Here is a 27,402-nt window from a genome sequence, read left to right on the forward strand (position 1 = left end):
TGCAAACTGGATCACTTTCAGGGGGAAAAGATTCTAAGTGCAGGAAGGAAGTGCAGTTGGCATTGGCAGAGCGATCGTGAGGAAGGCGAGAGGGATGCTATGGGGACTGTGAAGGCAGGAGACAAAGGAAAGAAAATACCACAAGAATAAATATGGAAAGGATGTTTTTGTAACTACTGAGTCAGAAATCGATCTAAAAATGCACATGGCTTCCCTTAACTTCAGTTACTGATTTGTCAGCCGGGGGAGAGGGTCGAGGGGAATGCCTGCTGCCTCAGAGATGAGCTAAATCACCCCACAAAAGCAAGCGAAAACACTGCCAGGAGCCGGAATACGCGAAGCGAGCCAACGCCCCTTCCCGCACTGCCCTCCCCGAAGCCGCTCGGGGAGACCCCCGGACGGAGAGGACCGGGCAGGGCCTCGGGGCGGCCTCCAGGGCCTGGGGAGCCTCTGCCGGGGAGAGCCGCTTCCTCTCGCGGGAGGAGAAGGAAGAGGCGGAGGCTGCGCAGGGCCGCTGAGGAGGGAGCAGCAGCGCCCCCTCGCCTGAGCTCGGCTCGGCTCGGCCCGGCCCGGCCCAGCGCTCCCCCGCAGGGACGGCGCCCCGGCGAAGGACCGCGGCGGGAGCGTTCCTCCCTCCCGCCCCGGGCATTCCCCGCGGGGAGGGCCCCGCGCTCCGCCCTCGGTCCCCCCGCCCGCTCCCCGCGCAGCCACTGGCTAAGCCGCCGCCGCCGCTAGGTGTCGCCGGCGCCCGGGCGTCCCCCGCGGCCCCTCCTGCGCTCCGGCAGCCGGTGGGGCTGTCTCAGTGCGAGCCTCCGCGCTGCGAGCGGGCGGAGACGTCAGTCCGCAGCGGGGACCCGCGGCTCGGCTTGCCTTGGCTTGGCTCGGCTTGTCCCGTCCTTTCCCCGCGCAACGCCCGGCTCAGCTCGGCTGGGCCCGGCCCGGCTGACGCGAGGCCACCCGGGCCGCTCTCGGCACCGCCAGCGGCCGGGCGGGCGGCTCCCCAGCACGGCCTGCGGTCGCTCTCCGGCGGCGGGGAGCCGCGGCAAGGCGAAGGCTGCGGGGGCGGCGCGGTGGCGGCGGCGGGGGGAGCAGCCATGTTGGAGCGGGGAATAAAGTGACTTTTCCTCGGGGAGGGAGCGCGGCCGGCGGCCCGGCGGAGACAGCGGCTTTCGGGGCTGCGCGGGGAGGGGGGGGGGGGGGCTCGGCTCGACTCCCGGCGGCCGGATACCGCTTCTGGGCGGAGGAGGAGGGGAAGGCGACGGGGGAGAGGAACCGCCCCCGGACCCGCGGAGCTCCGGCGCTGCTGGTGAGTTGTGGCCGCTCATTGTCTGCCGGCCCCGGGCTGCGGGTCCGGCTCGCGGCGTTGGGGCCCGGCCCGCGGGGGCTCTCGGCCCGCGTGTGCGTGGGACGGCGCGGGGGGTGGGGGGCAGTGTGAGATGGAAAGGCGGCCGTGGAGGAAGGGGGAAGGTGATGGGAGCCGGGGCGGGGGGCACTCTGCGAGGGGCCGCGGGGCTGCTCGCGGGGCCGGGGCCGGCAGGGCCGCTCTGCGCGCCCGGGCCGGGCTGTGGAGGGCCGGGCCGGGCGGGCTGTGGGGGATTTCCGCTGCCCGCTGGCGGCCGGGAGCGGCTCTGCGGGGGCTGGGGCAGCGCCGGGGGGCTTAGCCCCGTCCGCAGGGGGAGCCGGGGCTTGCAGCCGCTGAGCGCCGCGGGGCTCTTTGGTGATCCTGTGTTGGTAACTATCCTTTCCCCACCGCCTCCTCCCCTTCAAACGAGGCTGCCTTCTCCTGACAGCTCTTCTCCTCTCAGCCTCCGCACGTATGACACATTCGCTCCTATTGCAGGTCTCCCCCTCCCCCCACACACCCAAAATCTGTAGGTTTCTGTGCGTGGCATAAGAGGTTTTGTGCCCTGAGCCCGGAGTTCGTAGATGACAGGATACGTGAGCATTTGCTGACCCTGAACTTGTGTGAACTCCTCTCCTCCCTCCCCTTCCTCTCTCCGATATGTAACGGCTTGAGTCCGGTGAGAGCAAAATGGTTCTTTTCGTGCAAGGACGGGGGAAATTAGGTGGCATTGGGTATATTTTAGATTTCATGGAAATTTACTGAGCCCAGCAGTTCCAGTACCGTGCTTGCAGGAGTGGATTAGCTGCTGCGTTAGAAGAATGTTGACCTTCATCCCTTTTGTCTCTTCTGCAACAATTTCGGTAGCTGGCTGGAGTTGCTCTGAACTCATCGCCGTCTTCGGCACTTTGCTAATGGTGGTCAACAGTATTATGGGTGTTGTGAGGGAAACAGGGCTGAGGTATATCATAATCCAAACTAAATTTTAAAAACATCTGGGTTGTTGGGTTTTTTTTAATTTTTGGTGAATAATTTATGGTGGTTTTTTTTTTCTTTTTATAATTTAACAGAACAAAGATCAATACCAACTTTCTTGTAGCTGTCATGGCATAGATATGAGGAGAGGAAGCCTGGTTTAACATTCTTCCATTCTCCCCCCCCCCCCCCCCCCCTTAATCATATTAATTGAATTGGAAACTGGATAACCGAAGGTTAAATACTCAGATGATGTGGGGCAGAAGAAAACATTTATGAAATTGGACTTAGTACCAAATTCAAGTTTGTTTTCTTATTAGAATTGGATAAAAGTAAAGTAGGTGATCTGGTATTTTATGTGCTTAAGATGTTAAATAAATTGCCATACTCCTTTGCTGTAGGAATTCTGTATCCTCATACGCAGCTCTTGTTTTTTATATCTGCACTTCAGTAAGTGATGTGAGAGAGACTTGTTTTGAATAATTAACACAAAAGTAACAGTTATGAAAACATGAAATCATGTTTGAAATGCATAGTAAAAAATTTCCTTAAAAATTTTCTATACTTGAAAGAACAAACTGAATTTACTTCTCCAACATAGAGAAACCATTATAATGTTAACTTGGCATTAAAGGGGCCGCTTAAATTTGAAAGATGAAAGCATAATTTTTGACGGTGTTATTTAAATACTGCTTTGGCAATAATGAGTCTGGCTTACAAAAATCTTTAGTAAGGATAACGCAGTGAAGTTCCTACCTTGCATTTGCATGCTGTGTGGTGTAGCCCTGTGTTTACCTGGGATGGAGCGCTATACAAATCAGTAGGTGGGGTCTGCCTACATCCATACCAAAGAGTTTGCAAATTGGAGCCTGTGTTGTCTGAAGGAAATTACAGCTTGAAAGTGGCGAGTCATTCATTTTAAGCTTGGCTAAGGGTGCAGTGCATTAACTGATCATCTTAATATGTAAAATGCCACTAATGTGTAGTGCAAAACTTGATTTATAATTCCAAATATAATTAGATTGAGAATAACTGAAAACCAGAAGAGGGCTATGTTTTTTCCCCTGAATGGCTCTGGCTTCAGTTTTTGCCCAATGCTGCAGTGTGACAATATGATACAGCTTATGACATGTATGTTAAGATCTTCTGTATGCCTGTGTTGTTGTTACAATGTGGAGCTCAGGGTAAAACTATGCAGAATTTTTTGAATGGCTTACTAACATACGAAGTCTTCTAATTTCTTAAATTACTACCTGCTGCTAGAAGAAAAAAAAAAAGAATGTTTCACTAGTCTTAATAAGTTCTGGTTCAGTACAGTGTATTTGAGTAATTGCATGTAACAGTGCAATCAGGAACGGCTTCGTTGGAGACTGATTCAGTGAACAGTCCGCATTAAAACCTTTCCAGGAATTTGCTGTTTACCCTCTTTTCCCATTTAATGGAAGCTGTTCATATTTCGCGTACTGATCAGCTTCTATTTGCTGGCCAAGAAAGCTGGTCTGCTTTTTTTAAAAAATGCATATGTACTAGTTGTGTGCTTATTGAATGCATAATCTAGTGCGATGTGGAAATGTACAAGATCACGTCAAAAAATCAAGCTCAATAGTAATAAAGCTTTTCTAGCATAAATTCACCTTTGTTAAATTCACTGAAAGTTGCTTACAATTCTTAAGTTATGGATATCTTAAGTTCTTAGTTGCATGCTTTTTAATGCTTGCTTTTTAAATTTTATAGCAGACTCTAAATATGTAACTCCTGAGGCAGCTGGACGCCACTGTAATCAGTGGCACTCCAGAATTTGATCTAAAACACTGCTCCACAACGTTAGCTTGTAAAAATGCTTTTAAAATGCCAAATGTTTACCTGACAGTTACACATCACATTTAAAGAACAAACTAAACCAGTATTGCTTGTGATAGTTGTCTTTTTTGCAATGCATGTAATTGTAGCAGTGACTTTTTCCTTCTGAGTTTAAGAACTGGAATTTTACTTTTGTGCTTGTTCACATGCTGATGTAGAGATTATCTTACTTGGATGTTAGAGGTAAAAGGATTTTATATTTAAATATTTTGATCACTAGACAGTAGTTTTAATTTACTTAACATATTAAAGAAAACTTTAAGAAATGTAAGACTAGGATTTTGTAAAGAAACTTTACAAATGTTTTCTGTCTTGCTGTGTATACCTTTTGAGGCCTAGTAATGTTTTTCCCTGTTAAGAAGGGAAGAACAGACAGTGCTTCCTCCAGGAATACTAGATTCCCAGAAATGCCCATTAATGATGTAGAATGCTTTCATTTTCCTGTGTATTTTGTGAAGAGTTGTGATGTACTTTTGACAGCTCTTTCTCTGAAGGGTGAGAGTTAATACTTCTTTTGCCCAACGAGTAGTGACAATTCTGTGTCCGATACAAATCCATATATGCACACTCTTAATCAACCTGATGGATCGGCAGTTCTTTCTGAGTTGTTGGTTTCTTGGACTCCTTCAAGTGGAGATGTCAACTCCAGAGTTCGGTAGAACTGGCTAATTAGAACATCTACAAACAGTGGCTTAAACCTGGAGTGTTTAACCACTGATGTTGATAGTCATAAGGAATAAACATAATTGGAGGTTGAGCTAGTTTGTCAACTTGGAGCACAAACACATAAAGAACCATTTTTAACAAAAGTTCTTCAGTTCTGTGATCTGGCTGTATGGAAAATAGTAACCTTAATGGATGCATAGATCAGTTAATTCACATCAGGCCAGCTTTTGATACCTCAGTCCTCATGTAATAAGGCTTTTGGCACTTCCTTGGAGATCATTATACCCAATGTCTGCCTGTATTGTAAAATACCATAGACACATTGATACTGGAAATAATAACAACTCTGTGCTTTACTGGCATATTTGGACTTTAAAAACAGTGCCTGTTTTTAAAGGATTAGAAATTTCTTTAAAGAGGGGACATCAGGCTATCACAGGGCGCCATGTATAAGCATGAACATTATAAAGAGAAGAGGGAAATGGGTGAGTAGCATCGTCAAGAAATGCGGCAGCAGGAGTAACTGTCAAATCACATTTTAATTTTTCATGTGGGGCAGATATAAACATAATGATTTTAAGAAAAGGGAAAGTACCAACTTTATAACATTCTAAAATAAACACTCAAAGGTTTCTGTGAATTTTAAGAAAATTTTCTGCTTTTTTACTTCTGCAATACTTTGAAAATACAGTAAGTTGAAGAACAGTTATGTCATAGATTTTGATTACGACCTTTTTTTCTTATTTTTTTAAGTCTTCTTTGGAACAACTGATTGTGCATATTTTATGATGAACAAGGCTGTGTTGTTATTATTGGGGGTTGGACAAGATGATCTCCAGAGGTCCCTTCCAACCCCTACCGTTCTGTGATTATACCAGAACAAAGAAATGACATGTCTCTCATTTATACTCCTACAGTTCTTGCCTGTCTCTGTGTTTTAGCTTGGACTTGCTATGTATCTTGCATAAGTGAATGTAACTGTGTGCTCTCTAATCATATTTCATTTAATTAAAATCCATACCTTGTAGCTGCATTCCTTTCTCTGACTGCTGCTGGTTTCAAGGCTTGGTAGAGTTGCACGATGGTCTCTGATTTTTAACATCTGCACTTTGTCAGCCTTGCTAAGGATACTTGCATGCTTTCAGTTTGCGTTAAAGCTGGCAGGATCGTGACTTTCTCTTCGGCGCTCAGTGGATTAGGGCATTTTGCAGGCATGTAGCAGTACTGGTGCACTTATAGGGAACTGCCATAACCTGCATAGTTGTCTTTTGGGAGTTTCTCTCCAGGTATTTCTGACTTCCCACTCTTACCTTACTGATATGAGAGTATCTTGATAGGTTTGCGTTTTGTTCAGGTATGTGCAAAATGTTTTTATACAGCAATCTTTAAAGGTAACATTTAACAAGGTTTACAGTAATGGGTGTTGATTGGTATTCACTGAAGTAGAGATCTTCGAGAATTATCAAAGAATATTACTTAGCAAACCCATTGTCCTGTCATTGAGAGAAAACTGTTTAGGTTAAAAAGTTACAGTGGCCTATAGGAATAAAGAAGCTAGTTTACAAAAAAATGTAAAGTTGAATTTGAATTACGTGAATGTGATTGGTAAGGGAAGCCGAAGACTGTGATGAGGAAAACCCATGCTGTCACAGACTATGACAATAAGGCAGGGCATGTTTTAGGAGGAAAATTAATTCTAACAAAGCCATTAGCCAGTTATAAACGCTGAAGAAAATGTTAGCATTTGATGTTCTTCAGAAAAGGTTGATGTTCCGAAGTAAGACCAGGTGACAGCCATAGGTGATGCTGTGAAACACTTCCTAGGAGAACTTGAGGGTGTTAAACAGCAGCCACTGAAATTGTAGGGTAAGAATTGTAAAAGTTGATAGGGTGCTTTCTTCTGATGTTGTTTTTCAGCATGTCTCAAACCACTGAGAAATTCTGTAATTTTAGCCCAACTTCAGGTTTCTTTCAGTGGTTTTAAAAGTTACTAATATGCCTAGTAGTGGGTATTGACCGGACAGGAATTTAAGTAGAGGAAATAATTGTTCATTGTATATTTATAGAAGACTGACCTTGTGAAATCAACTTCTGGTTCTCTTGATAAGATTAAAAACTTCGTGTGGTATAACGTTGTTGATGTTGCAGACAGGCTTCTCTGAAACCTTTTGCTTGTCTGTTATGTGACATTTTGATTAAGGAACTAAAATGATAGATCAAGTGTCTCCATGTGAAATGGTTTAAAACCTGGCGGATAATGTGAATCAAGTGGTTAACTATAAATAGTTGCCGTTACATAACTGCGTGTGATGAGGGCTCCTCATCGTCACAGTATGCTCATGAAGGAGCACTGGGAAATCTGCTCAGTGCCTGCCGTTGGGCATTGCCACTAATGAAGTGAAAGCCAGTGAATATTGCTGATCGTTTTTGTAGCTCCCAGAAAACTGGGGAAACAATAGATACTGCAGAACGGGTCATTAGCGCAGGGTGCGTGCTTGGAAAAATGGCAGCTTCCTGGTTGTTTACTTGATATGGCATTTTATATCAGGCTCTGAAATAATGAATAGCATGTTAACTTTTTAAGTAATGATATTTTGCTGTGATTTTGCGTGAAATATAAGCAGCTATTAACATTAGCTTTTAGCCAGGGAATTTATTTTGTGAAGCTTTGGAATAGTTTCTTGTGCATAATACAGAACAGATATTAAGTGTTGGTCTGCATTCAGTATGTGGGTTTTAGGGAAGGCTGTTATTCATTGATTAATTAATAATTCATTAATAAGAGGAGGATAATCAGTTATGCAAGAATAGATTACATTTTATTATATTTCCACCAGTTTTCTGTATATCTTGAACCAAAGTTGGATTTCTAAATGTAGAATTCATAAACATTCTGTGTGGGCCAAAAAAATTATGTTCATGTACATATGTTTAACTGGGGAAGATTAAAAGCCATTTTTTGAGTCCATGCTTAATTTATTGCCACAGCAGCTTCCTCTGTTCTTTTCGTCAAGATCTTCTTGTCATAAACAGCAGTATTGACATAAGCAGGGGGCTTGTTTCCTTAAGTACTATTCAGTCTTAAAGCTCAGCCGTAAATATCTTACTAAATTGTTTAAGCATCTGTTTGTAAAGTGTGAAACTATTTTGTAATTCACCTTATTTATGTTTGCTCTGAAAACTAAATATAAAACTTAAGTCTTCCTGTATGACTGTGGGAGACTGAGCTTGGGCTGGTGCTGCATGTGAATAACTTTGTTGCTGCACAAACAGTTTAAACTGGCGTAACTTTGGCACTATTGCTTAAAGCTGTAGTTGTTTTCCCCTTCGCTGGCTGCTGCTGTCATCCCATGCTGCTGGCTTTGTACTAGCAGGTGTCTTGTGACCATTTGATGACGATGTCAGGGAACTGATAGAGGTTAAAATAGGCATTTGGGTTCAGCTTTGCTTTTGTTTTTACATTTAAATAATGGTCACTTTCTGCAGAATCAATGGAAAACCAACAGTTTGTAATTATTTATTTTTTTAAATATCCTGAGTAGATGGGAGGGGAAGCTTCCTGTTGTACAGAGAGGAAAGGAGGTCCTCCACTGCTAAATATATCAAACGTATATGCGGTACTGAAGTCTTTTAAAAATGATGTGTTAGAACAGCAGCTCAGAAACTTACTTTGGTACTGAATAACAAGGGACAGTGGGGAAATAATAACTGATAAATCTTATAAAATATAATCTTAGTTTTAAATATGGGTACATCTTTGAGGTGGGAGTTATGAAGGAAATAGGGGTTTCGGTGTGGAAATCTAGTGTTGGAGGAAATAAACCTTAAGGAAGATGAAAATAATTTTTTTTTCTTGAAAATAATATTTAAAAACTGAACTACATAAGCTGAAATTAAGCTATGGTAGGAGTTCAAAACTTTTTGGAATATGCAACAATTAAAAAAAAATTCAGTAACTATAGTGGTCGTATTTTAAGGGGGCCCAGTAGGGGAGTTGTGCAGAGTCCTTGTTTGTTCCGAAGAAGTGATCACCTCAGAAGAGACAAGATGAGGTCTTTGGCTTCATTGAAGCTACAGTTTGGATTTAAATAACTGAAATTTATGCTGAGTGTTTTTGAGAACAATGTCCTGTACAATGCTCAGATAAAGCAATTTCAGAGGCAATTCCGAAAGTTTAAGATTCTGCACAGTATTTCATTACCTCTGTCAATATGATTCAGTAGGTTATGGCAAAGAAGGAAAATATTTTAAAGCTTATGCTATTTACCTTCAGGATTAAACAAGATAAACAGCTTACCGTGTTCCCATTTGCACAAGGCACAGTATTTTTAAACCCGCTGCTTGTAATTCTGGGTTGTTCAGGTTAACTGCATTCCCTGATAGATGTTTTATTGTTGCTTGTTTCTGATACATCTCAATATAATTCTCAAAAGCAAAATGTTTGATCCATAAGCCAAAAAAATAAGCTTTAAAATTTATTTAGGCAGAAGGCCTTTTGTTATTAAGCATACTCTTTTTTTTTCTGGACAGCACAGGAGAAACCACGTAATGGTGTATAGTAATTAATTTGCTCTGCAGGTATATGCTTTTCTTCTTGAATATGCAGTTTTAGTATTTTAGGAACAATACCAAGTACATTATGAGTTCTGAATGTATGGATTTTATATCCTTTGGTGGTAAGCTTGGTTACTGCATTTTAAAATGCATTCAGTTTTAGTTTGTGTAGAATATGTAAAGTGTTGTGTATTATTAACGTGTTCTGAACCTGCTTCCTTTAAAAGGGACATTTTTTTTTCGGTGGTCTTACATAATAGGAGTTCTTGTTTCCTGGTATTTGTGAATATTTCTGGTAGTGGAAGAAGTAGATGTTAGTTGAAGGATTTAAGTCATAAGTTGTTTGTCATTGTTAAAAGTTCTTTTGGGGATGAATGGGTGTCCAGTGACAATTTGTACCTGTAGATGTGTCTTAATAAAATACTTGCATTCTTTTTAACCATATGTTTCTAGGACTGGGTAGATGGAACCTTGATTTTTTTCAGCAAATAATCTATTCACATCTAAAATATGAATTGTGCCAGATGGACTGTTTGGGTTTTGCTTTTTTTGGTTTTTTTTTTTTTTTTTTAAATGTTGATCTCTATAATCACTAGAGAGAAACAGGTTCAGAGAGTAATCTAAAGATCTTAATATAGAGTTGCCTCTCTTTCCGCATTTACCTTGGAGGGAGCCCATCACAGTCATTGTTTTTGTATTACAACATTACAGTTTGAGCTGAATGAAGCGCTTGCTTCAGAATAATTTTTGCTGCATCAGTAAACTGGATAGGTTTCCACTGCTGTCTGGAAAGTACTAGAGGGAAGAGAGAGCAGGAATTACATGGTTGATGGTGAAGAAGGAAGAGAGGGTGGCTGGGGGATGGAGCCAAGCATTTTCTTACTGGTGGTGGGAAACTGTTAACTGACCCCAGAACTGGTATGAAACTTTCTCCTAAGTGCCTCAGGTGCCTAAAGACAAATAGTATGAACCCCACCACCCCTGCAATTTATGCAGTTGGGTCTTTCATACGGAAGCAAGAAAACATGTAGGTTTTTCTTTATTCTTCACTTCTGCTTGCAGGTGCTTAGTATGAGTTAAAGTTCCAGTCCTGTGAGTAGTAGTGATAGTGTATTTTAATATTGAAGTAGGTTGCTGAATGATCTGGTTATATTATGTCTCATGGCAATTTCAGAAACCAGGGTTGCAAGGACAAGTACAAATGATCTGGTTTTTTGTATTATGAGAACCTTGTTCTTAGAATATATATGCTCCACGATAAAATAAGCCTAGTGAAGATTTGAGCATATACTACACCTGCAGTTGATGTTCGTTATTGACTGTTTAATGACATTGCACTGCATAAAGTTAGTTGTAAATTTACATCTTTACATGATTGGATTGCTGTATCTGCTTATGGTAACTGAATTTGTATCTTAATTTAGAGTTTGTTTTTGCTTGGAAGATAGGACGTGACATTTCTGTTTTACGTGTATATTGAGAATGATTTCCTTGGGTTGGTTGACATTATTTGCCCAATTTTATGCTAGTTTAGATAACCTGTTGAAGATGTTATTTTAGGATATAACTGCAATAGGTTTTGTGTAGTGACTTTGCCGGTTTTCATGGAATGTGGCACATCACTAGCTAAAGAAGTAGGTAGGGATGGATTATGTCAATTTCTGATTGCCTAACTTGAGGCTTCTTCAAGATACTAATCCTCAGGTTGCAAGTGCTGAGGACATTTTGAAAATCAGTCTTAACAGTGTCGGCTGGAGAGATGTGTTAAACAGATATAATACCCTGACAGTGTCTGAAAACCTAGTGGTATAGATTCTGATAAACATTTCTAAGAAACAACTGGAAGAGAAGCAAAGAAGGTGTATCTGTAAAATACTGGTAAGCCAGACTTATACTAACACAATTGGATAGCTTTCCTTTTCTGTGGCTAAGTGGTATCTTGCTCTCAGTCTTTCTATACAAATGAATATGAATGTATCCTGGACCATTTAACCCACATTAATGCTTTACATCTCAGCCTTGTTAATTGCACTGGTGCCTTTTCCAGCTGTATGTCAGACAGAACTAACACATACGTAACCTCACTGCTTCCAGACTGGCCTGAAACACAGGCTTGGAAAGCAGTAGTGTTGACTGTCTTCTACAGGGAATATTCTCTCTTTTACATTCTCTCTTAACTACATTGGGTATACAGAGCTTCCAGTAGTAGAGTATTAAAAAAACCACAACTTTATCACTTAAGGAGGAAAAAAATCTCAAACTTCTGATAAAGCACAGGAAGCAAAATTGTTGACAGAGAAAATTCCTTTTCTGTATAGTCACTTTTATGAGAAGAGCCACACCCCAAAGGTAATATATTTAACTGTTAGTGGATCCTAGTGACATAATAGGATTTTTTCCCCCCTTGTATTCAGAGGTTTAAAAGGGATAAAGAAAATCATATGGGTTAATATCCTTTCAGAGTTATTTGTGGTATTTGCCGCGTTATTTGTGTTATGTTCTAATTAAAATTATTTGTTCCTCTATGTTCCTAAGAGGCTTCGGAAAAATAACATGTTCTGTTCTGTGCAGAGGTTGGAGATGTTTATGATGGTCCTTTTGTCGTCTTTAACTCCTGACAGAGCTCTTTCCACAGTGTGCACAAGCCTTGCTTTTTCTGCTAGGTAGTAATACTATTCCAGTTGGATTGAATTATCATGACTCTTTATCACGAAGTCTGGGAAGCTTTTTGATTAAGTAGTCTGAAAGACAGAGAAGCTGCACTCTGTTTTACAGCATAGAGATGAACTTTTATTTCTAATAATGTCCCATTCCCCTCCTGAGATGAGTAGCTTCGCTGTATTTTTGAATGAGACCTTACGAGTTAGCAGTGGTCTTGTTGGGTAGCAAAGGGGACTAATTCAGGTGTTAGAAGCAAGGGAAGGAGTGCATAGCTAGGACCAGATGAGAGCTTTACAGGTAGGGCATGGTATTGTGGCACACTCCATCCAGTGTCTGATATTACTGCAGTGCATTCTTGTGAAGTATTGGGAATCTGGTGGGTTTTTTGTTTTGTTTTTAAGCCAGAGGAAGGCCTAGGGGTTGTCTTAGGGGTTTGCTGTCTGTGCTATAAAAAATATTTTGATCTAAAAAGTCGGACATCTGCATTTATGTAGTGAAACACAGCATATGTAAATCTGCTCTTAGATCCCTGTGCTGCAGGTTTTCTTTGAGAGATGCTGTATAAAGTATTATTCATGATACATGCCGATTATGTGTTCTAAGGCTAATTAAACATTTTGAACTTTAGTAGGCCACAGGGAGGTGTCCAGGTATCCCCTTTTATTTTTTTAAATTCCCGTCATGAAATGCTCTAGATGGAATAATACAATGTTGTAGAAAAGCTAGAGGTCATTACTGGATGGTGCTGTTCGTTGCTCTCGAAGACATGCTCTGCACCATCAAAAGTTTTATGTCAGGAGATTGAAGAGAGGCTAAGAAATGTTTCTTGTGTCTTAACATGTTGTTCTATAGTGATACTAGTTTAATCTTACCTGTGGTTCTGACACAGTTTTTCATTGACCAGCCCTTCAGTAGAACATTGTTCACCTCTGCGCCTCTGTACCCATGAATGGAGTGCTGGTCTCAAGAGTTATGCTATGAAATGCCTTGTACTACTACGCTTTTTTTTTTTGCCTTTTTTTTTTTTTGAAATACCTTTAAGCTTTAAGTGTATGGAAGTTAAATACTGGGAATTCCAGTATTCCAGTAATAAGGTTTAAATTTCCTAAAGGCGAAAACCATCTTTTCTGCTTAATTTCCTATATCGTTTTGTTATCTTTTTTGTCTATCAATATTTGGAGAAGTGCTGTGATCCTAAAAACTGTCACAAGGGAACATCACAGGAGGCATGCTGTATTCTTGTTGTTGTTGGATGTTTTTATACACTTAAATCTTTGCAGCTTATCCGGTCCTTGTCTTTTTTAGTAATTGGATGCTACTAGAAATTATTAATATTAACATTTGAATTTTAGATTTTTTTTTTAAATTGCTCTTGAGATATTTTTTTAAACAGCCCTTAGAATAGTTTTCATCTGCCTTGTTCATCAGATGGCAAAGCTGATGTTTTCAATGTTAATTCAGGCTTCCAAGATCACTAAGTGGCAGAGCGGCAAAGTTAGTCATAGGATCTTATTCTCAGCCCAGGTCCTCCTTGCACTTTTCTGGCATTCCTACATACATGGTGCAGAAATTTACTCACTCAAATAATTCCGTGAGATTAGCTGTAAGAAGTTGTATTGCTATAATAAAGATTGACACTTGTAGCTTCTGATCTTCAACTTTGCTGGCTTAATTGTTATGTTTGATTTATTTTAAATAATTCATTTTAAAAGGATACTGATGTTTCAGTCTGCAATAGTACAATATTTAGGGCTATTAATTTTTCTACAGTATAACAGAATGTATAATACTGGCTTTATTTTTTTTCACTGATCCTGTTTGGAACTCTGCTGGTGTGTATGCTTTTAAGAGTATTGATGAGGGCTGGCGTAATCTGAAAATTATGTATTTTAAACAAATGTTAAATTTCATATGTGTATTCCTTCCCCCTTACGTAATTTCCTAGAATGGGGTAGCTATGTTTGAAAACAATAGAAGATTGCCCTGTAGAATGATTTGACTTGTGTCATTTTTGACACTACTTAGAGACAGCCTATCTATTATATTGAAGGTTTTCTTTAAATTTTGTTGTAAAAGTGGTGTGCAGTCTAACTCTAAATTCAAACAAAAAGAGAAAGCATTATCTATATTAAATGTTAATTAAAATAATAGAAAATAGAAAGGCAGCTGATGGATAGAAGGATATTATGACCTTGTAGAAAACAGATGGTATTTAGGATTATAATAAGCATTAGTAGGCTTTATGTACCATAGGCCTTTATATATTTTGTTTTAGAGATCTGGAAGCAACTTTAATAAATGTGACCTATTTTTAGGTATAGTTACTTTGTTGCACTGTTGAAAACCCTGCTTATGATCTGTTATTGAAAGATCCAATGTAAGTTTCAGGTGTTAGTGAAACATTCATATATATTGAGAGGAGGAGATCAAAATTGCAATTTTAAGGCTGAGTGAAATTTGTATATAGCAAATGAGATCTAAAGAAATGCAACCACGTTTTCGTCACACATGCAAGAGCATGTTCTGTAAGCAATTTCTGCAGTTACCTTTGCACACTTCGTGATTAGTTAAGGTACATTGGACATGTTATAAATACATGTCTGGCACATCGGAGTATGATTGATACTGTGTAAATCATAAATACTTTATTCAGTATTTTCACTGCTCATTACACAGAATTGTCTAGCAGCACTTGAGAGAGTAAATGAATTCTCTTAAGACCCAATTGCTGTCATCAGCAGTATCTATGTGTTTACATTCTCAACTGCATGGGCTGTATATAGACCACTTTTTGTAATCCTCTGTGTGAATAAAGGATATTCAAGTCTTTATCATGCTGAAGTAAACTAAATCAGTTTAAAAAACTGTTCTTTGTTGGTAGTGAAACTGTATCTCTAATTTAGATGTCCTGTCTTAAAACAGCAGTGGTAATCATGTCATAGCATTAAAAGAGAAAGTTGCATTTTAACAGCTCTTTGTAATTATTCAAAGTTAATTGTTTATTTTAAAGGGGGAAGTGAGCTTCCTTTGTATGAAATGGTGTACAATGCTAAAATTAACCTGATCTGTATCACGTGATAAACACTGTTTATCAAAATGATGCACTGTAGTTTAGGATTGTTTAATGAAAATAGCAATAGCTTCAAGTGTTTTTATTTATACAACCAGATCAACATAAATAATTTGAATTAAAAACAAAGTCTGAGGCTTTTTTTCAAGAGGTTGTGTCTCTCTAGGAGTACAGGTAGCTGGGAATGGCGTTCTTGTCCCAGGGGGTGTAAGGCTGACAGGGATCAGGCACGGCCAGCACCAAGCTCTTCGTAGCATGGCTGTGCCAGGGAGAGTGACGTGGCCACCATCGCTTCCCTTCTGGTGGCTCTAGTGGGTGCACTCTTTAATGACAAAACTAGCTTGCTACCTCAAATCTCAGAAAAAGCATCTTAAAGTGCTGCGTTAATCATCATCTTTCTAAGAGCAATATTTGGTAAATTCCTGTGTTCCTGTTCCTGTCTGTATTCTCACTAACTTGGTCATTTGGTCTTCCTAGTCAGCAGACTTGCACTCTGTAAAAACTTAGTGTTGGTACCAAGATAAAAGTTTCTGTCTCTAGGGAAGAGATTAGGTTGAATATATTGTGAGATAGAGGGTAATGAATGCTCATTTGCAGCGTGCATATTTCACCTGTTTGTGCTGTATCTGTTTTAAGGATAGAAAGAAGTTGTGGTGTAACAGTAAAAAAAGCTTTGAAGTGAATATGTCACCTCCAAAAGTCATTACTGACTAGATTATACACCAATATGGGCAGGATCCTTCTGTGGTAAGGTATTTCCTTGGTTAACTCTACCTGTCCATATAAAAGCTAGTAAATCTGGGTGGTCTGACACTTGTTTTTAGTTCACAAAGTTGTAATGTGAGGCACAAAAAAACCTTTGCTTTGATACTCTAAAAAGGGTTCTTGAACTGAGGATTTGTGCCTGGCATTACCCCTGCTATTCTACAGATCCAGCTGAAAAATTGACTGTAAGCCAGCTCTGGTGATGGCACTGGTAAATGCTATATATATAAAGTCAGGATAGATTTGTTTGTGCTCAGTACCAGGCTGTTCTGAAGCTGAACCAACTTCAATAAATTCTTTTTTCCCCCTGCTGCACTGTACATGAGGTTGAAAATATAGACTTTTGAAAAAGTAAACTGGAAATGGCCATGCGTAACACTGACTATGCTTGCTTTAGCCTTGTCCTCACGCTGTGTTTTCCATACAAGGTGGTGATCATGGGGCTGCTGTAGAAAGGTGGCCCTTTCCATCACCTGGTGCTCTAGGGCAGCTTTCCTGCTCTGCAGATTTCAGCAAAGGAGGGTTCCCATAATAGGACTGCAAACAGGGTGGTAAATATGCAGTGCTTTTCTCTCTGGGTGGTACCTTAATTTAATGCCGTTTAGAGGAGTTCATGATTAGTCATTACTGTCTCTTTAGTCAGTTATTTGCTGTGAAGCTATCTGCTGTATATGCTTGTTGACCTAAACATTAATATGTTGAACTGCTGTTCATCAAACATGTACGTTCCAAAAAATTGCACGTTTTTAACTTGTCCTCCAAGATGCTCTGCAAAGTACATGGAGTGTTTACATAATGAAGGGAGATGGTTAGGCCTTTCAGTTGACTTGGTGACTAAATTAGGTAATTCTCACAGAGGATACTTTGACATTGGTCATAAATTAAGTGATCACATGAAACCTGTTCATTACAAGCCTTATTAATAAGAAACATTTATTGTAGACTTACCCCTCATATCCTTGTTGTGTTTTACTAAATGCCAGTTAGGATAATACATAATTAAAACATTTTGAACAATTTCTCAAGTATCATAATAAACTGTGAAACAAACGATGTCAATCTTGTAAGTCATAACAAAACAGGCTGATTTTTGAGCTTGTTGAGCTGTCTTAAGGAAATGCATTCAATAAGAATTTTTCTCAAGGTCTGCAAAACGCAAACTGCAGTAGAAATGAAGTTCCAGACGTAGGTTGTTGAGCAGCAGATAGAATAATAGTGTTTTGATAGTAGTAGAAACACTTTGATCGTTGTTCTTCCTTTTATTTTATTGTGGAGACTGAGTGTTTCGGTATGAGGGGTTCAGCATGGTACTTAAAACTGTTCTTGCTGCGCCTGAAAACGGAAGGTTAACAAGGCTTCTTGCTAGTATGAAAGGCAGTATCAGTGTTTTGATTCTTTGCCTCCCCTTATTTTTCTGATGTTCACTTTGCTCTGTATTACTGTGAAGGAAATGTAATAATGTGTATTTTAAAGCGACGATACAATATGTAGAGTATATTTCAAGTGTTCAGAAATCATCATATTCGGCTTAAAAAGCATACTTGACCTCTGCTTATACCAGCTGTTTTGGGATGCCATATGTGTGTAGATTAGTTTAATAGTCTTCAGATTCCAGTTTGGTTTTTCTCCCAAAAGCTGTGTTCCTTCTACTAAATAAGAGTTCAGTCTGACCTAGTATATTTTGATATCTTACATCACCTTGCTGGGATACACATGAGCTTTTAGAAGGCTAATCTTCTTTATTTTGAAATTTCTTATCAACCAACAGTGTCTTCTGCTTCATTTTCTTATTTTTCTCTTACGCTGTCAAGTTTGAATGGTAAGCAAGAGCAAACCTAGCCTGGAAAGAGGCAAGGTACCTAGTTTACATAACTCTGTTGTAATAGATTTGTGCAACATGCAGAGAGCAATATTTAAGCAATAGGCTTAAAAAGCATTGGTCCCAACCTTTCTTTTCTTTGTAAATCAGATTTGAATGTTTAATGTGCAAATTTAATGATAACTATATACTTGAAAAACAAATCAGTGTTAACTTTATTAACCCTATGATAGGAGATTCTTTAATAGGATGATAGAGATTTTTATTGTGGAGTCTTGTTAAGAGTGATCAAGAGGTGTGGAAGTGGACATGGGGAAAAAGGACAGCTGATAGAGGTCAGTCAGTCTCATCCCTAGGGCATCCTGAGTCTGTGTGTGTCTCTGACATTCAGCACATGAATTCTGCAGTTTTTTCCCCTCTGATGGTCTAATGTGGGACATGTAGTAAACTTCATGTTTACTCTTACTCATGTTTAGTCTTAAAATCTTTCAAACTCAAAATTTAAAGCAGATTATCAGGTAGTTGTGTATTTAGTTACTTCAGAAGTTAAATGTGCAAATATGTTAGTTTGATCCCTGCTGAAGGGAGAAGGTGCTCTTCAGGTATCACTTTATCAGGTGCAGTATAAATGTATCGCCATGAGTCGATCTTGTATGTGTGTAGGCGTGCAAGCAGCATATAGTTATGTTTGCATGTTCAGTATTTTTTTTTTTTATAGTTTCTAACACTTTGTAAAGTTCTCCAAGCTGCTGCCAGGTACAGACTGATTCTTGTGAAGGTAGCTGATCTGTACGTACAGAACTTATGCTGCATATGGGAAGCATATGATCTTTGTTAAGGAGCTGGTAGGGGTTCATGGAAGCGTGTCATGGGGAATTAGGTGTTGGGAAAAGAGGTACCTCCATGCTTGGTTTGTTTCGGATTTGCCTCGGCAATGTTTGAATGACTTTGCTTTTTTTGCTGTCAGAATGTCATTACTTGGATCTTTCCCAATGTTTTTACTCAAGTGATAGGAAACAGAAGGGAAGGAACTAATTGGTATGAGTCTGGAAATCATGCTCTGAATACATGTACAAGCGCATGTGCTTTCTTATCCAGATTTCCAGCATGTGATATGTTACATCAGCAGCGTCATTCTGGGAATGTAGTTAGAGCTCTTGGGGAGTCCAAAATATATTTTCATCCTTATTGCCACTGAAGGAAAGTGCGGGTATTTCTCTCCTTATTCAGCTTCTCCTAAATTCTTGCTTTATAATGAAGAGCTTGTCTTGCTAGTTCATTAATAATTGCTGCCTCCTACCATCTCTGTTGTCAGTTAGGGGGTAGGATTTCCTCCTACGCTCAGGGGGAAAAAAAAAAGAGAAAAATAGGTAGTGATAGAGGCTAAAATTAAAAGAACTTTGAGAAGAAATAGGACAGGTTAATCTCTACATTCTGTAAGACAATTTCTTTCTTTCTGTAAGACAAATTCTTTCTTTAGATTTTAGGTGAAAAACATCATTCTTTTATTGATAGTGGTATATTTAGTGGAACAGGCAACACCAGTGTTGCTGGGCAGAGAATATTTCCATGTAGATCATCTGCTTGTACTTGGATTAGCTAGCATGTATTGTCATTACACATTTGATTACAGCATTTCTGAGTGGAAAGCTATCTACAATTCAGAAGCAGTTGCACCTGATACTTCAGTTGCCTCACAGTGAGAGGCCAAGGCACTTCTAAAACTTAGTAAAAACCTAAACTGTGAAAGCTTATAATACCCTTTGTGCTTTGGCATATTGTGAGGACGGTATAGGTAGCAACACTTCAAACAAAAACATGAGAGGAAATAGTTTGTCACAAGTCTGATGTGGTGGCTTGCATATCTTTTTCATTATCTCGGCTTATGTCTGCAGTGCAGTCACAGCAGCAGCGTTACCGGAGCTGGCTAGAAAGTAATTGGTTTGCATACTGCTACCGACAGCAGCAGTTTGTTGGAATTAGGGGCAAAAAAATGTTATAAAACTTTCTCTAGTCTTCGGTCACCTCCCTCCATGACTTGAAGGTTAAAAACCTTTCTGTTTCACTTTTCCATGTTCCATTTAACTTTAACCTTTGGTGATTGGAGTAAATGCTTTTTCAACAATTAATCTGTTTCTCAGTTTGTGGTTGCAAGTGATCAGCGAATATTTATTTCTCCATCATCCCAAGGATTTGCTACACAGTTCGAAAATGCAGTTTAAATATGCAGAATAAAAATAGCCCATGTTGTGCTGAAGTTGAGATGTTTGCTGAGGCTGTGTGAGGCAGGTGCCTGTTTTTTATTGGATTGTCATCACCTGTTGTCATATTATGAGTTTTTGAAACTAAAGAGAAAGTATTCCACTGTCAGTACTGAAATATGCAATAACAAAATGTTTTATGGGAAATAACATGTGACAATCCTTGTAATAATCCTTTCCCTCTGCTGTTGTCATGCTAGTGAGTTTTTTTTCTTGTGGGGGTAGACAGTTTATAACTTCCTTATGTGTTCAGAGAAGTATATGAGCTTAAGTGGTCACGATCTCAGTTTGAATCATCAGTAAGAGTTATGTTATAAAACAGGTTGTGTGGCATTACTGACACTTTATTCTACTGAACTAGAAAAATGCTTGCAACTTCTTGCCTTTAGACCAAGCCTTCTTTTTTCCCTGCATCTGGAAAGTCAGGTAATTGGTTTTCAGGAAGTAATTTTTGCCTTTTTTTCTTCTTTATTTCTTTAATAGCTTGATTATTTTGCCTGTTCCTTGAACAACAGGTGTCTATAAGCATGATGACTGTCAGCATTAATTGACTTTCATATTGTCAGTCTAGTGGCAAGATTGAGATATACGTTCATATGGAAAAGACAAATAATACTCATACAAAATAGGAAGTAATGCATTTTTAAGTGTGAAGAGGATGAGGTTCATTTGTTTAGATTCAGACTCCTCCTAAGATTTTTAAGGTTAAGGTGTAACATTAATATATTTGTGTTGATTCTCCAGTCTATATGATAGATAAGTATTGATTCTTGGGGATCAGTAACTGGGGTGAATATTTTGATGGTTGATAAAGAAATTGGTTCAGTATTTCAGGTTAGCTATTGATGTACAAATTACAGAGATTAGCCAGAAAAGCTAAAGCAAATGTGATGTTTATTTTTCAGAAGACTTGATTGCGTACATATCTTCAGCTTTTCTTCACAATAACTTACCTTGACTCAGGTTTGGAAACTTCAGAAAAATGATATGATTTCTTACGTATTTCTTACGTATCCTGAAAAGGACAGGATTTCGTATGGAATTCACTCAGTATCTCTCAACAATAAAAATAGATCTGTGAAATTCTTTCAAGTTTTTGGCAATTTCTCATTGTAAACGTTCAATGTTAGATATTTTCATTTGTAATAAAAATCATAGCTGATGTTGAAACAAACTTTAGCCTAGCTTGAAAGTGGAAATTTTTAAAAACAATGCTAGAAGAGGTAAAAAATGAGTACTAAAAGCATTTGTCAAGATTTCAGCCTTATAGTAGGTAATTTCTGATGCTTTCAGTAGAAGCCTCAGTCACAAATTACTGTTTTGTTCTTTAGATTTCAAATCTTAACGTAGCTTTGCTTAATTTGGCTGTGTGTATCTATTTCTTTACCTTTGGCAGAGCGGGAGAATTTATGTCTTGTATCCAGTGCAATCAATAAGCTGTGACACACAAGGCAGAGTAAAATAAAAAGCAGAAATGCTTATTAAAGTACACTTACATAGGGAGGATATTTTTAGATTATACTGGCTTAGAGGTATGGATTTTGTACAGGCACTCTCATATGGTCTTGTAAACACATGCAGTTAAAAACCAAGATGGTCTTATCTTGAGCATGAGACTTCTGAGGATTGAGACTAAATCCATTTTCAATGCTTTTTCTTATTTTGCTTGAAAGGTTTGAAGGTTATTTACCGCGTTTTATTGTTATTGTTCTTACTTCAGAGCCATATTCAACTTACATGCAGTTTGCAAGAGCTTTCACATTTTCCTTTGTTAATGCTTAAAAAAAGATAATCACAAACAAAAAAAAAATCCCACTACCTCTAAGGCATACTCAAGGTTCTGAAAAGGCTTTTTTTGAGTGTTGCCTATCATAATGGAGTCTGAATCAGAAGAGAAGCAACTGTAAAATGCATTTTCTTCCTTCCATTGTTAGAATAACAAGATGTGAACTTCTAAACATGGCTTTAATATTTGATTATACTATCACGTAAGATAAAATATCATAGATTAGGTAATGGGGCAAGAGAAAGAAAAATGGATTCTAAACCCACATTCATATGTTATGCTTTGATGTCAGGCTTTTAGTTGAATCTGTAGCAAGGTAAACTGTCCTGAAAATTGTCAGGAAAAATGGGCATGTTCCTGTACTTACTGACCGCTTTATACTGTTCCTTGTTTGATTTTGATGCTTAACTGTTCTGAATGTGTTTCATGTTTCAACTCCTTGAAAAGTTTTCATCCCAGCACTGAATCCCGATTTGTCTACTTCATGGCTTAAATGATCCCTACAGAGAACTGCAGATTGCTATGTACTTTTGTCCAGGGCAAATGCTTCTTTGAAGATTAGTATACAGGTCTATTGTTTGCATTATTTTCTTTCCGGAAGTACTGTTTTTGATTACATACTTTTCAACGGTAGCCATGCAAATACAATAAAGGAAGTTATGATTTTTTTCATGTTAATATTTTTCTTGTTGAATTTATCAATTTGGGGCAAAATGGTGAGACTATTCACCTTCAGGGATGAAAGCATCAAGTAGCTAGTTAATGTGTCTGTATCGCCTTTTTTCCCCAATTCTAATAGATACCTATTGTTTAGCCATACCTGCTCTTATATATAGTGCAAAAGTTTTAAATAACTGTACCTTCAGTAATAATACATTTATTCCCAAGCAGTCTTGTTTTGTCTCTTGCTGTTCACTGAAGGTAAAATAGTTAAAAAAAAAATTGTTAAGCATTGAGAAAACTAACAGAAAAATCAACACTGATCACCGTATAGCCTTTAACTATAGTGTGTTGCTTTTCACAGTAAAGAATAATCTTTTTTGCCCCCAAGAAATCGATTCTGTCATTAATGTTTAGGCTTAAGGGCTATGTTAATGTACAGCTGTTAGTGTTGAGGGTTTAAAAAAATGTTGCAAGTTAGTAGTCAATTGTATTGGAAATTTTAGTTGTAATTGCTTCAAAACCAGATATAAATATGCATTGTGACAGCTCTGAATTATGTAAAATATCAAACCTTCCTGTCAAATTGGCTGAGTCACATGTTTCTCTCAACTTTTTTTTAAAGCTATTTCAAACTTAAGAAATGGCTATGCAGGGTACAAGATAATTAGAAATAATAGCATGCTTCAGTATTTTTACTTGAATAGTTTCAGCTGCATGGAATTTAAATTGGCCATCTAGGCTAAGGGGCTGAATGCAGATGGCAGTGTAATGGCTGGCTGGTGATCTACTTCACAATTGAAACGACTACTTTAATTTTACAGGCAAGGAAATACAGTTTTAAAAACATAGACTAGAACAACTGAAAATTTTTCAGAGCAAGCTGTTTAAGTGCAGAAGAATACAGGATATGGAAACTGAATTAATAACTTTTAAGTGGTTTGCCTTTGTTTTAAGATGCATCTGATTTAATAAGAATAGTAAATTTTTTTGCAGCGCACATTGAAAATGTAAGCTAGACCATGTAAGGAAGAAGTTTGCGTAATGCTCTGGTTCTTGTTTTGTGTAAGAGTTGTTTGTTTTTTATGCCAGCATCTTCACATAGATTACCGCATGTGTCTCTTGCTGTTTCTGAAAAGGAAAGAAATTGTTGTTGGATTATGTTGCAATTAATTCTGTTAAAGATCCTTTTGACTATTACTTTACTTCTGAATAAAACAAAATTCCTTTTTGGGTTTTGAGGGCTTTGATAAATCTGTTCTTAGACTTTATTCTTTACTTCAGTTCCTCGTGGCCTGACGTCTGGTTTCATCACACTTTTGGTCTTTCCACTTTCTTTGAGGATGGGGTAAGTGAAGAGAGTATCAAAATAGAGCTCACTTGGTGTATTTGTGTCTCTGAGGAATTAGAAGAATTTCTGTGGTATCAGTAGGCATCACTCATTTGACTTGAATGTTCAAATGATTTTTAGATAGTAACACTACATTGACTTAAGCCTTATTGTGAACAGTAAAGGAAACCAGAGGTCTTTGAAGCTCTGGAGATCTTGCGTTTCATTCTCTTTTAAAGATTAAAACCTGCCATAGGCACTTAGGGTTCACTAACTGGATGTGGCAAATCATTAGCATATTTTGTGATGGAGCAAAAGGGATGATAAATCTTCAACCATCCTTTTGTGGTTTTCATAAGACGACTTCACGACTACAAACTAGCCCAAACTTTGTCCTTTACTCTTGTGTGTCCTTAGGAGTCATTTCTGAAGGAGCAACCCCTTGAGACCAGACACTTTATAGATATCTGACTAATTTTGCAAAGTTAAGTAAAAAGTGATAATCATGGCATTGAATAAAGAGGAGAATGGTATCTTGACTGAATGTTTCAATTCTTGCTCCAATGCAAGACAAAGCCTTAGTTTCAAGACGGTCCTGTGGAATAGGAGGTTCTTAAACTTTTCTCTCTTGAATACACTTGAGAACTGGGAAAGTGAGGGTTGGGAAAACAGAAGATTTCATATTTTACTATAAACCTTCGTGAGCTGATGTAAATTTTGGAAAACTTCCATTGAAATTTAAAGCAAGCCTTTTAGTCTCTGAGGTGTCTTACGTTGGCTTAGTGGTTCTTCTGGAAGTTGATGGGAGTTTTAATGTCTTTAGTGGGTGAGCAATTAGGTCAGTGATAGAAATAAAAAAAACCCCTATATCAAGTAATGGTGGAAAAGATTTCTTTAAACAAAATATGAAGTAAGAATGTTAACCTGTGACTGGACTTGTTGAAAACAATTGTTTCTTTGATGCCTGGAATAAGATTGTTTAGGGGGCTGTAAGGTTTTTTGGTTGCTGTTTTACTCCGGGAAACATTCTGTACAGCTAGTTTTATGCAGGGTCCTGTACCTCAGACCACAGCTTCACCTCTAGCAATAGTAGATTTGTTCATTACTCTCGCTGCAGGATCACCCATCAGTACAAACTTGATCCAGATCAAGTGTAAGCAAGTAATAACACTTCTGTTGATTTGATCAGAACACAGAACAATGCTGCTTTTCAGCTTTGTGGTGGCTGTGGTAGCACAGCTGATCCTCTCTGTTCAGTGTAGGTTTGGAACAGAATTACGCTTACAAAGCGTTTTGAACAGATTCATACAGAGAAGCCGGAGAGCTCTGGTGCTCTACATTGTGTGAATGTGTGGGGTTTTGATCTTGTCATTAGGCAGCCTAATACCTGGCTTACTGTCTTGAGATGTAGATCAAGTCTCTGTCATCGTTTTCCCTTTTTATTGGTGAAAGGACTTGTTGCATACAACTTACTCCAGCCCTTTCTCTTGCTTCTGTCCTTGTCCTTGTCCTTGTCCTTGACCTTCCTATACCTTCTGAGTCTTCTCTCTACTTCAGTTTCTTCTCTTATCATTTCATAGCTTGCATCTGTCTGTCATTCATTGCCCATTGCAGTTCCTTGCTCAAGCTTCATTCTCCGATGGCTGTAGTTGTTTTATCATGGAAATATCATGGAAGTCTTTTTAGCCTTAAAAATGGTTTTGTTGTAACTTTTTAAATTGTAGATTCCAGAGTAGCTTCGCTAACAAGAGCAAGCTTGTATGTACTGCTTCTGACATGTAATTTGCTAACCGTCTTTTTTAGTAGACATTTAAATATTGGTACAATACTAGCAATGAAAATAGCTGATACTTTTTTTTTCCCCCCTCCCTAGGACTGCATGGTGGTAGAATATAATTTCTCTTCAGTAGCTCATATGCTTTAATGTAATTGAAGACTGATAAGCTGAAGAGACAATTGAAGTAGCTTTTGTATAAATTATAATGTGGACAGCAAAGCACAGGTTGAGCTGTTAAACAGTAATCATCACAATGAGGTTAGGATCGTGTTTTGATCTTCATAACCCATGCAGTTCTTGTATGTTTACTTGGTTGTTTACCATCTTCAAAGATATCTGTATGAGATTTCACTATCAGTTTCTTTTACATCTGTTTGGTTTCAGTAGCAATATACCAAGGTAATATGTATTTCTTACTTGTTACTTCTCTGAAAATTGAAATGGATTTTTTTAGCAACCCACCTTTAGTGTAGTAAATTCAGTCTTGATTCTTGGAAACGACCTTTACTTTCATTAACTTGAGTGTGTTTTATGTTTTTTCTGTAAAGCAAAAGTGAATGTGCTTCTACTGCAATTTTAGTCAGACAGAAGGCACTTCATGCCTACCACATTTGCTGCCATCATCAGGTTTCTCCTACAGCTCTTTTCTCGATAAAGTTAATGAATTCAGAAGGGAAATGTTTTATAATCACGTAAAAATTAATATCTTTTTTTTTTCTTTCGTCACGGCCAGTAACTACATTTTTGGACCATGCTTCCAACAGTAGAGATAGCTAAGTTGTAAAGCACTAAAGCTCTCTTGATTTCTGAAACAATTTTCTAAACGTTCATCATTTTACTATATTATGACATTGTTTTAGTTCTCTGGTGGTTTCTATTCTCTACTTTTAGGTTTTCATAATTCAGTTGATGTCCTGAGCTCTTCATCTGCATTTTGTTGGAGCATCTCCTCTCCAATAAGAATACATTCATAGGGGTGGAAAGTGTAGTTGTTGGGATAGTCTGAAGAATTGACAGAACTTAATATAATGTCTGTAGTACCTCCTTAAAGCTGTTGAAATTGACTCGCTTGTATTTTGTGTGCAGTAGACAAAGTAAGGCAATCCTGAGGAAGTTCCAAGCTAAGGAGTTACTGACTGTAGTAGAGGAAGGAAGGAAATTAAAAACAAAAAAAGTAACAAACCCACAAAAAAAAAAAAGAGATGGTTCTTTATTATGCAGAGGGCAAGTTTATGCATGCCTGACCAGGTAAAGGAAAGAGGAGAGTGTCAACTGATAGTCCTTTGGCAAGAAATCTTACAGTCTATGGTCACCATACCATTATAATGAAAGAATAACCTGAACTACTGAACTGCTGAGGCAATGAAGATCATCTACAAGAGCTAGGAAACCTCCAGATTATGTCAGAACCACTTATTTAAATACCCTGGTAAAACTATCCTGGAGTTTTACATTAGGGCTCTTTTTTCCTCCCCTGGATTTTTACAGTAAAACTTTCAGCACTTGTCTAAGTGAAAAAACTTATTTTCAGTACAGATCTACATTAGACCATGATATTAAATGTTCCTGAAGGTAAGATTCTGGAGGGAACATTGAGTCTCTGTAGAGGCAGTGATTTAAATTTAACTTTTTATAAACCATTTTCTGTTTATGAGACAAATCTTACAGTTTGGCAGCTTTATCCAGGTCACAGACAGCAGTAGCAATATCAGCCTCTGCAAAGCATTTAAGATCCAGAATGGGAATTAGTTTCCTGTGGATGGGATTGGCCCACTGTTAGTCCTTGGCAGGATGAGACTGCATAAGCATTAGGTTCTAACAGCAGAAGAATTATAGTGTTTGTAGATGAGAATAAATTATTTTGAAGACAAACATA

At 38.7% G+C, this 27,402-nt stretch overlaps 1 protein-coding gene across 3 annotated transcripts in view; it reads left to right on the forward strand.

The window, feature by feature from the left end:
• Positions 1 to 1,155: 1,155 nt before the first annotated feature.
• The window catches only part of CDK17 (cyclin dependent kinase 17), a 92,140-nt gene continuing 65,893 nt past the window's right edge, over positions 1,156 to 27,402 (forward strand). For 2 of the 3 annotated variants that reach the window (XM_075080464.1, XM_075080477.1), the window contains exon 1: positions 1,163 to 1,306. The gene's annotated coding sequence lies outside the window, so the exon portion shown is untranslated. Of the gene's footprint in view, positions 1,307 to 27,402 lie in introns of all 3 variants that reach the window. The other variant, XM_075080471.1, reaches the window with a different exon arrangement.

Source organism: Phalacrocorax aristotelis, chromosome 1, assembly GCF_949628215.1.
Source record: "Phalacrocorax aristotelis chromosome 1, bGulAri2.1, whole genome shotgun sequence".
NCBI classification, from domain to species: Eukaryota; Metazoa; Chordata; class Aves; order Suliformes; family Phalacrocoracidae; genus Phalacrocorax; species Phalacrocorax aristotelis.